Source organism: Homalodisca vitripennis, chromosome 2 (assembly GCF_021130785.1).
Source record: "Homalodisca vitripennis isolate AUS2020 chromosome 2, UT_GWSS_2.1, whole genome shotgun sequence".
Classification (NCBI taxonomy): domain Eukaryota; kingdom Metazoa; phylum Arthropoda; class Insecta; order Hemiptera; family Cicadellidae; genus Homalodisca; species Homalodisca vitripennis.
In genome coordinates this window covers 84,637,033-84,649,409 of record NC_060208.1, presented here as the reverse complement: position 1 = coordinate 84,649,409, position 12,377 = coordinate 84,637,033, and positions in this window count along the sequence as shown.

Here is a 12,377-nt window from a genome sequence, read left to right as displayed (position 1 = left end):
AGAAATGAAAAATTTTCTTGTCGCTGTTTTGATCAAATATCACTCGAGTATAACTAGCAACTGTAAAGTTTAGAAAAGCTGGTCTCGTACATGCAAATTACTGTTTGAGGTGCAGCGAAACCGCTAGCTTAATATGGGCGTCACTGACCTAGACCTACTGCAATCTATAGTGACGTGGTCTGGCGAGGCGGGGAGAACAATTAATCATTTCATATCACATCAGCTATTAGACGCTGACCTGGGATCAGCTGACCTGAAGTAGCAATCAACTGTCCGCCCACGTCTGCTGGTATAATGTGACTAGCGGTGAATGGCATCTCTTTATAATGTTAGGTTAAAATTAATAGACGCCCTGCGATGCTCAACAGCACACACTGTGAATAATTTAGATGATTCAGCTACTGTATATAATTTTATGAACGCAAAATTTACATAATTAAGAACATCATTATTAAAATATCAGATGATAATCAGGCTTGCAAAAATTCACAAACATAACATAATACAGTAATCTAACCACTCATTTCAAAAACTATTTTAAAAGAAAACTTCAACAATAACTTCTAACTTTTTCTTACTATTTAGTATTCTACGTAATCATTACCAGCAGAATTAAATAAATAACGGTTGCATAATTCTGTAATTACATGGCTTTCACCAAAGGATTCTGGAATATTTAGAAAAGTTTCGTTACTTCGTAAATTTTGAGTTGTTACTTTTCCTGGTTTGTGCTTAGTGTTTTTCGGTTACCGGTATATAACTGAAGTTTCTCGAAAAAGTTCTTTGATACTCTTGATACAATGACTTATCTTAAGGGATACAAATAAATTATAAAATAGGTTCCTGAATATTGATAGACTTATAGACCTGAAGGGCACTCATGTGGGTGAGCTACATTAATCAACAATTGTTATTCACCTATAAGTTTGCGTACATTCTCTACAAAAATACAGATGAATCAGATTTTGTTAAAAATCATTCCAAATCCAATACTTAAGGGAGCAAGCCTGGTTCCTCAATAATTTGTATAGATATAGGCGCTATCAAAATTTGTATACTTTTAAATTGTATAAAAACCATACTCGATCTTATAAAGACATTTTGCAATCGACAGAGCATCACATAGTACTAGTGTAAATTTCTTTGAACTTTGTATTGTCATCTTAACAAAGAGTAAAGCAGTTTGAAGAAATTCTAAGCTCAGAAGTAGCCCACCAAGACGTGTAGCGAATAAACCACTATCAAAACCTTCGCTCTATCGTGGTCCCGTTAGTCTTTGAAATCCCGAGATTTAAAACCAGGTCACTTCCAGGTCACGTGACTCATAGCCAGTGTGAGGCCTTGTAGAGGTCTACCGACGCGGCGGTAACTTACTGGCTGCTGGGCGGGATGACTTGGCACAGTGCAAGGAATTTTGGGAAATAACATACGGGACCTGGCAAGGTAAAGATGAGACTGACTACTGTCTTTAGAGGAAGCGTTAGTAGATCCATAGATCACCATCGCCATGCTTCTTAACCTACTACTAATCGTATAATTAATATGAGATAAAGTCTTGTATGTATTAAAGAATTTCACAATTAAATTATCAGTATTCATGCTGATAGGAAAACAATTTGGTGATCAATCTGCGCCAATTACGTATCCGTCTGATTATATTAGCAGCCACATTCTTAACTCTTGTGTTTGACAAGAACACAAAAGCGCCCCCCCCTAACCTAAAAGTAGACTACACAAGGTATGGATTTAGTTTCCATTCAACACCAACATATGATTTGTGGTCTAATCTCCTTTCTACACTCAATAATTATAATTAAAAACCAGGTATTTTTGATATTATCTGAACCATAAAATAAAAATTTTAAGCGTGTTATTTTTTTATGATGATTACTAGTACTGAGCAAACTTTTCTGTGCATTTTCTGTGAAAAATATTGAAACACCACTGATAATGAGCCTTAAATATCTCAAGATTATGTTTATTTTTCATAACATTTTTCAATTTTTCTTTTAAAATATGTCTATTGACTTTTGAAATTACTTTAAATTGCGCATTAACGTTTTAAAACTTAACGTTCATAATAAGCCCAAGCCGTTTGACTTTCAAACGCCATTATGGTGCGTATTGGTCACTGACAAGACTAACGTGACAGACTCAAAACCTACTAGATTCGGGAGTGTTATAGTTATCCCTTGCTAGTCTAATTAAAGTAGTAATCTACTATTTTAATAATTTTTATAAAATTATTCGACAGATTTGTGAAAGAAAAATAAGGCGCCACAAGAAATATTGTTTTTGGTAAAAAACATTATTAAAGTCCACGAAATTGTACAAAGATAGTAGTTATACCATTTACTTTACTAGTTGTTATAGTAGTGAAAGAATCTCTGTTTTCAGTGAAACGTAATTCAATGTTCCAAATCATTGTAGAAACAATTTCAGCCTTTCCATTCTAGTTGCTTACTATTAGTGACTATTGAATAAATTTTGACGTTCTGAAGGGTAAGCAATGTCTCCAAACTTTTGTGCAAACAATGACCATTCTCAAATGTTTTTCACCGATTACAAAGACCGAGCGACGGAAGTGATATTTGAACATCAGGATTACAGGAAGTTCAATCTTCCCAGATACCTTCCGATCTGGCAAGACCACCGGCCGACCGCAGACGCCAAGACTCTGGATATTAGCTCCAGCGTGGGCCGCGAACCCGGGTGAACGACCGCCCCCAGTGTCAGCAGCAGCGGCAGTGGTGGCAAGTCGCCAAGCGGGTCAGCTGGTGGCGTAGGACTGCAGAGGCGGCTTGGCTCAGTCAAGTTCAAGGAAGGAAACGGCTCAAGTGGGAGAAACAGTGTCAGGGTCGCTGATTACCATCAAATACTCCCGACCGCGCTGTGCATTCTTCTTTGTCTTCCAGTAATTTATCTTTGCAACTCCTTCTTTCTGGCTACATAAAAAGTGTGGATTTGATGGATGAAGAGTGACATGTTTTCTTTCAACAATGGTCCATTAGTAAATACTTCCTCGTCCTGTTTTAGCACTTCCACGTAAGAAGTAACTAAAAACACGTCACTTTTATAAAACATTCCATAATAGAAATGTTTGATATTCATGCTTTATCTAATTAATGTTTTTAAGATTTTTGATCTAATTTACATTTAAATTATTATTATGCCGTTTTACAAGTGTAATTCCTATTTGGAATATTTATGATTGTCAGCTGTATGGTAGATTATTTTCTTGTTCAACTAACAATCAATCAGTAAAAGAATTAAGATCTATATAAGCAACCCTATCATCTCATCTGATTAGACTTAATGCTTTGAGTAAAATTTGGCATTAAAAATATGGATGTAAAATTCTACCAATAGGTCCAAAAACGGAACCCTCTGACTTACTTGACGGGATATCTAAAACTATTTTGAAACCTTAACTATGCTTGAAAATTGTGCACTCCATCTTAATGCCCCCATATTTATCAAAATTTGGTAAAGTCTGTCTGTAGGTGCGATAATCCTGATAGAAATTTCCTAAGAACTTGAACTTGGTAGATAATGTCCTCTAGGTCCAAGGGAGAACCTAATTAAATATGGGTTATATATTTCAAAGGGCGACAACGTTAATGCCAGTTTTACAATAAGTAATGTTAGTCAAGACATGCTAATCCACAAATGCCAGTCAGACTCTTGTGTTCCTTTCTTGGCCACAAGACCAAGCTTTCTACAACTAATAACCACGAAATAATGAATATTTTTTATCTATACATCATCAATGTTCACTAATTCAGGAAAATGTCAGTTAGGTAAAAACGTTTGTTTATATTCGGTCGGATCTTCGATACTGAGCTGTATTGGTTTATTGTATTTTATAAAAGCTAGACTTTTGCACAGAAGGAAGTGTAAGAACTGAAAAAGAGCGCCATAAGACCGATATGATCCGTATAAAACTATCAACCAGTGAGTTATTGACACTCTGCGAGTTACATTCAGTGGTCTGCACGCGAAGGTGGCTGAAGTATTAGAATTTCCAGCCTTTGAGGCTGCCTCTATCGTCAAAGTACAATATTAGTACTTTTTGAAAGTAGGAAAATATTACTCTGTGTGAATTAGAAGATTGTATCATATACCATCTTAATCACAACACAATATATATTTTAATGTAATACCATTTCAAAGAACTACACATCATTAATATTTTTCTCAACAAGAATTTTATTTAAGATTGACATTGAAAACTCCGTTTTATAAAATCTTTTAATTCTCTTATAAAACATCATTGGGTATTTACCTGATTCTTTTGAATGTTAAAGCACACGGAACAAAGTAATATAGATTTTTTGCAATAAGTTCTAGAATTTCTCTCAAGAAATAATCAGAATTTCGTTTAAAGATTCTTGTCATTGAATTATAATGATTTAAATCACGTACATTTCCTATAAATAAAAATACTATCCATACTATTCATTCACACGCAGTGAATTTTATTTCTAAAAGCCAATGTATTTCATCAAAACCTAGAATTAGCTTATGCCCTTCTATTTCCTTTAGCACTCAAAAGAAAAAGTCAATCATCAGTAATTTTTCGCGCAACAATATGCAAATATTCGGTTCTTAATACATGGAGCGAAGAGTAAGGCTATAACCATAAATTTTCCGAGGCGATGGAGGGGAAAGGGAAAGGAAGGAGGGGACTTTACTTCATCCATCTCTGGCAGAGTTAATGAATGGTTAGCACCAAACGCTGCTATTGAACCTCCAATGGTGTAGGGTTCATAAATTTTTAAACCGTTACCGTATAGTAATTACCTAGCATAAGGCTTTGCGTGTTGAGTTAGATGGACTACCTCAATGAGCCAGCTTGGACTATTTTTATTCCTTAAATTGATTGTCGGAACAACGATGATTCTGAAATGTTTGGATGCAGAACGTAAAATACTTCATGCGAGTATGATACATTTCAGAATAATTACATCTCATGTTAATGCATGATTTTTGCGACTATTTTATGACTTTCAATATTCCAACTATGATAAATAATTTGTTAACATATTATGTAAATATGGTTAAATTTATTATAATATACATTTATATGTAGGTATTCTGTTTGGTATAGACAATAAGTGAAAATAAGTAGTTCAGTGGCCTTTGTTTCCCCTCATTATTCTTATTCGTTGTAGGTTAAGAAAGAACCTAATTGCCCTAACTTCACCAGTAAAAATAAATGGCTAATTTATTCATATCAATTTATGATATAGAACGAGCAAGTCAGTATCGGTTCAAATCGATACAACCGTAAGGTGTTCAGAGTAAATGTAGATATAACAGATTTGGTCCAAAGACTCCGCTCACTTCTCTGGGACGGCGCTTATAGCCATCCTCGGTTGGCCTTTAATATGCATTACGGTCGTGCACGATACGATTAAAATACATCCTACCCAAAGACGCCTATAGTATTTGCGTATAAAATAGTATTAGTTTGGGGGCTACGCTTCATTAGCTCCAAAGCCGGCTATGGATTCAACCTGTTTATAATTTGTTCTGTTCAATATATAAATAAATCCAACTGCCAGGTGTTCAGAGTAATTGCTCACGCTATGCACTTTACCCTATGACTCCACCACTTTGTTTCAAACAGTGTTGAATAACCATTCTTGATTAATATTTATCATATAGAACGTTTGTGCAAATAATTATGATTAAAATGTATCTGTAATCGCAAGGCGTCTATAGTACTTGTACATAGAACGGTTTTGGCTTGGGAGCTCCGTTTCCTTGGCTTCAAAGCCGAACATGAGCTATCCTTGGTTATTTGTTGTCTTCTAGAACATTCATGCTGATTTTGGTTGTAGGCTAATCCATCCAACTATTAGGCGCCTAACGTAATTGTTTATGGAATGATTTTAATCCTGGGCCTATTGCCTCAAAAACGTACCGAAATCCTATCAAGGGTAAATATTGATATAGAACGTTAATTCGAATTTTGATTAACACTCATCCAATCACTGTGTGTCTATAGTAGTTGTGTAAACGTTTTGACCATATGGCTTCACCCTATTAGTCCGATTGGCCCCAACAATTAACTTAACCTTGCCATTCACTTGTAGAATGTTCACATTAAGTTTCGTGAAGATGTGTTGAGAACTGGGGGAGTTATCGCGATGATACATACATAGAGATGTTTACATCTATACATTTCATTAGGTATATATTAGAAATTTACCTAATAATCAGTCGATTGTTCCCAATGTGACACTGAGTGTCTGTCAAGGAGGGGGAATTCTACCTCGTTGGACACCGCACGCCGCCGAGCAGCAGCCAGTTGTTGGCCTCTGGTTCCGAATGGCCAGTACATTCTGATTAGCGAAGGCCCGCAGCGCACTCTTTTATGCCTCTTCAATACTCTTCATTTCTCCGCTGCTATTTCAATAGCCCCTTATCTGGTCTATAAATATGCCACTTCATTGTTTAACAATGCCTCCGGCTGATTGAGTGTGCTGTCGTGAACTTGTGGCGATCTCACCTTGAACGGCAGATCATTGTTTCTCTTTGTAGTTCGGATATTGATACAATCTTAAATTACGACCGTTCACTCACATATGCATCTCTGAACCACCATTAATGCAACAATACACCAAATTCATATACTGTTTACATAATATCATAACTTTTGGTAAAAAATATTGTTTATCTCCTAACAGAATCCTTAAATGGACTACTCCGAAATGTACACAGCCAGTTAAATCCGCTTTGGATCCAAAACTTCGACTTTTGTTATTATTGAAAAATGTACAATGCATAACAAAACATTTGAACTTATTTCTGTTGACCTCTTTCGTAGTAAGAAATCAGGGATTTCACTGTGCAAGATGAATTGTACGTGTTAAAAAGAATATTGACTATTTATTAAATTGCAATTGCTATAAGTGCAACATTTGGCGTGGTATTTTATTTAATTTTTCAGCGATCTTTATATATATATAAAGATATAAGATCGCTTATATCTATCGCTTATATAAGTTCTTTATATATATAATAAATATATATACTTAGGTCTCACTGTCGACAGCTATTTTCAGTGAACAGTTAAACTAAAACCGAATATTAAGAACTAAGGGTACTTTAATTAAATTACTAATCTAAGTGCTTGGGATCAAAACTCGTAACCCACTGTCCTGAAATGTTATACTTAAAAGTCTACATTGAAATTAGTGCCAAACTTTATAGGTTCGTCACATTTTTTATAGATTTTTAAAATTGGGAATAGGCATTCTTTTAAATATAACTCCATCTCTCGTCTTTTATAATAAATCGTACATCAGATACCTCTTTAACTATTGTATATGGCCTATCGTAATATATATATATTTCTACAGTTTAAGGATCATATGAAACGGTAATCCTTTTTTACTAAATCGTTTGATCGCCCGTTGAATGCCACTTAAAAAATCATTTCTATCCGTTTGTTCAAACCATATTTTGAGAATGAACTGACCTATAGACTTGAAATTCTGCATGACGTTTTATATCTATATTGCCAATATAGAGTTCTATGATGGTGCATTTCACTTTATGGGATTTAGTTGAGCGTTAATGAAGCTATCACTCACCGAATAATGTAAAAACTTCTGTTCCTTATAATTATTGTCTGTCAATGCGTCAGGACATCTGGAGAATGAAATGAGCTAGCTATACATTTAAGATTTTGCTTGCAGCCAAAACGAAGCCTTGTTAATCGGCTGTGTTGTGGAGTAAACCTACCGTGTGTGTACATAAAAACGCAACACATATAAAATAGCAAGAGAATGGCAAAAGCAACTTTAAAATCATACAAACTTAATTTAATGTTATGACTAGTATTTCTTGTTTTTCAAAATGTATTTGTGATTTAAAATTCGGAGCGCCTATTTAATTGCCAGATTTTGTGAAAACATACATTGAACTATTTATTTCTTTAAGATATAATGTAATTTTTAAAACTGATCACACAGGAATTGTAATAAATACAGTACTGTACAATAGTGCACCTTTGCATAGTGGGAATTTCAATATATATTGTGCCTTTAGAATTGACCTAATATTGATGGTATAAATTTCAAGCCTAGATATTTATCAGTATAAACATGTCTTAGCTTCATGAATGATATACTTCACGTGTACCGTATTTCGTCACGTCCACTCTGAGCAGCTCCACCCCAGGCTGTTTTAGAGCCTATTGTTGAAGAATAGTTCTGTGCAGAGACCATATTGTACTTATTTCTGGTCTCGACAGGTTACTTTTCAATTCCAAATCGTTCTCGACATACACGCCCCTCCCCCCCTTTACCACTCGTGTTGTTACATGCGTCTAGTTTATCGTGAGAAACGATTCAATTTTCAAGTTGCTTTGTTCTTAACCCTGTCATAACTGCGGCTCTTCTAGAAAAGAACACAGTCTCTTATAACAGTGTTTGTATAAGATTAGAAAAAGTAAATATGTTTTTTTTTTGTTATGTTAGACTGATTTGTGTTGAAGTCAGGTTGGGAAACTTAATTGATAATGGCAATACCAAAATCATGCAATATTGTGGGTGTCAACGATATTATTATTACTCTCTTCTTATCAATTTATATTCTTTTTATTATGGGTCTCGATTATTTGTTGTATTAAAACAACCTTTTTGAACATACAAAATAATTTGGCCTTAGACTTCCTCTTTGAAATACCTGCAAAATGCCTGTTTCTGTATAGTCTATGTGTATTACGTATGTAGAGTCTTATTTAGTAAAACGCGAACTTACAAATATGAGAACTGCTGTAATTTTAACATTCTGACAAAACTTCAGGAGACTTCACGTAACTTTAATGGGTTCGTTATCCAGTCTCGCTGAATTAAAAGTTTCAACATGGCGGCCGTACGCATTGTGCAAAATTTTTACTTCAGCTATGTCCAAACTTCAACCCACATATACCTTAATATCTTTATTTTTTAGATATTTTCATGAGGAATACTATTAATTAATTGTACTTATGTCCATGTTTTTATCACTTAATGTTTCAAGATTCTGGACGTCCAAAGTTAAAAAAAAAACTGGTTGTATCTTATTTATTAGATATCGTATTACAACGGTGATTTAGAATTCTCAGATAACTTACAACAATGTTTATTCTTATATATTTTAGGTACATTTTACTATACCTGTTCGAATGTGTAAGTTTAAACAATTTATAGATACAAAAAGATACGTACACAAACCTCTTATAACCATCCTTTTAATGGTAGAAACCTTCCAGAGGTCTGTATGCACCAGCTGAAATAACTCAAAGGTAAGAATTATTCTACAGGGAGGAAACTACTCAATGTTAACTGCCACACAGAGACCAGAGAACTGTCTGGGCCAAAATTAGACCGGAAGCTCCCGGAGCCTGGGACCGCCAAAGTTCGGTATCTGGCAAAACCCGAAAGCACTCAGAGGCGAGTACCTCCTAGAGTTGCTAAATAGCAGAACTTTTCAAATGTGGAAAAAATTCAGAGGCATGGAGATAACAAAGACCGCGGACTTACCGGAGGTCAAGAGCACTCAGAGGTCGGGGTCTATCAAATGCTCATAAGCCGAACGTTGACGCATACAGGGGCCAGACACTTCCATAATCGGGACTTACCAGGGTTAGGGACCAACCAGAGGCCGAGAACTTACAGCAAAATGGTGGGCACTGCCACAGCTTTCAGAGACCGGGTGCTCATAGAGTCTGAGATCTCTCACCAGTTGTGATTTCCCAGAAGCTAGAAGCTCCTTTATGTCAGGATCTGCCAGAGTCCACAGGCTCTTAGAAGCTGTTGGTATTTATGTGCTGGTCGTTTCAAAGGCTGGGGCTTAGTGTTTGATAATTAGTATAAATTTACATTCCAAAAACTTTCAGGGAACCAGTTTCAGTTCCTATAAGTTTCAACAAACCAGTCTAATGAACAGCATCGATAATCTTCCTGGATTCTGTGAACCAAAGATTCTGTTTTTATATCTCGTAAGGTTTCAATAGAGATACAGTACAACTTTTTGGGAGGTATCATGCAAAAAGTTTAAACGCATGCGCTAGTACATTCTGAACATTCTAAATTGATGGCAGCCTATAGACCGATGTTTACCATTTTCAATTTTGATATAGAGGAAGAAGAGATTGAGTTTTACACCAAATTTCAACCCTCTTTCGAAAGTAATGTGTTTTATTTCAGTTATCAGGCATTTTAGTGTACAATATCAGATTGTTTTAGAATTCTCTGGCCATTTACAACAACATTTGTTCTAAGATGTTTCTTACATTTCGTAAGATTTTAAAATTGCTGCAGTATTTTCAAAAGTATATAATAACAAAGCGAACATATACGTGTATGCAATAACAATTTAATATTGCTTTAAACATAATTTCTAAACAATTATAACAAAATCCACTTATTTAGTCGTTATATAAATCTATCATTCCTGTTGTACAAATTAACTCACACATTTAACAATGCATCTTACAAATTTGGTAATAATTATTCTAAATGGCAGCCTCACATTGAATCTATATTTCTTTCCTACGAAACGGATGTAATGTTTTCAAACTGATTCCTAAAAATCTATTTTACACAATCGCCAAATCTTACCAAATTTCCTGCACGGCAATAAAAATTTAAATAATTGTGATTTGATTTTCAAAAGATAAATATGTGTTGTAATAGTATAGTGTTTACATATTACAGAATTATTTACATATAACAGCTGATTACTTTTTGACAGATTCTTTTAATAAATAAAATGTCTTTGCTGCAATGTACTTCTTATGGAAATGTTCACGACTTTATTACCAGTCCTGATTTCGCAGAGCCTCTAGGGCGTAATATGAAAGTATGTATCAAATTTCATACCTGTATCTTTCATAAATATATTTGAACTATATAAATATGTAAATGATATATTACAAACTATTTCATAAGATTAAACTTTTCTCCAAGGCCAATCAATTTAAAGTTGTTAAAATCAAGATGTTCTCAAACACTAAATCTCGTAAACTTTGGAGAGAGTAACAGCAAATTTATATTTTCTCTTACAGTGTTAAAAAAGGAAAGAGATGAAAGGACAGACATAAAAACATCTTAATTTTCCGAATTAATAATAGTATTAGCATTTTATTCAAAGAGAAAATTGTTTTAAATTGTCAACAAGAGGTGAGGTTATGGCTTTATATTTCAAATCACTTTGAGGGAGTTATCATGGACTCGACAGAACGTAACGAAAGTCTGAAGTGACTGTAACTTTCCCGGACTATGTTTATGGTTACTGTTGTTTTTTGTAAATTACTTCACGTGTCATAAACTTGTATAAATTGTTGCCCAACAGAGGAGACCTCATGTAGCCTCCTACAATGTACTATTAACTCTGAATCATCGTCTAGCTTGACAAAGGCCTTAGAGCATTGAAGCCTTGTCGGATGCAAATCACTGGATCATTGTGCCTCAACATTAAACGTCTTTGACGAGTCATCTCTCGTTATAGGAGCAGCAGTTCTGGTTATTCTTCTTCCCGATGACAAACAAGCAAATAACGGCTACATGTGGGCGTCTTAGTCACAGTGGCTAAGTTCGAAAAGGTAAATGAACTTGTAATTGATTTCCAATGACATATTTGCTCCAACCTTGTAATCTTTAATGCCCATTATAGAAAATGTAAACACAAAAGATAGTGAATCATTGACATTTCTTTGGCTGTTGGGAAATACTTTTAGTTTTCCTGTAAACGACTCACTTCACTCTTTGATCAGACTCGAAATAAACAAAAACGTATTTGCAACCATTCTTTGAGAAAGTAGGTTTACAATGTTCACTAGAAATACGGAGTTTAAATGTAGACTACGTTGCATTGTACGTTCTACTTGGGCTGTAGCACTATAGAAATCAAAATGGGATAGTTTAACTCTTGATCATTTACCATCACAGTTATTGACCGTAAGGTATTAACCCTTTAGCCGCCACACTTAGATATATTGAGCAATATTAGTTTTGTGAACAACTACTATGCACGAGATATATCGTGCACTATTAGTTTTGCAAACAACCGCAACGCTTAAGATTTATCGAGCTCTATTACATTTGTGAACAACCGCCACGCTTCATACACTGTATATCGTGTAATACTAGTTATGAGTACAACCGCTACGCTTCAGACATTGTTTATCGTGTAATACTAGTTATGAGCACAACCGCCACGCTTCAGACACTGTATATCGTGTAATACTAGTTATGAGAACAACCGCCACGCTTCAGACACTGTATATTGTGTAATACTAGTTATGAGAACAACCGCCACGCTTCAGACACTGTATATTGTGTAATACTAGTTATGAGAACAACCGCCACGCTTCAGAC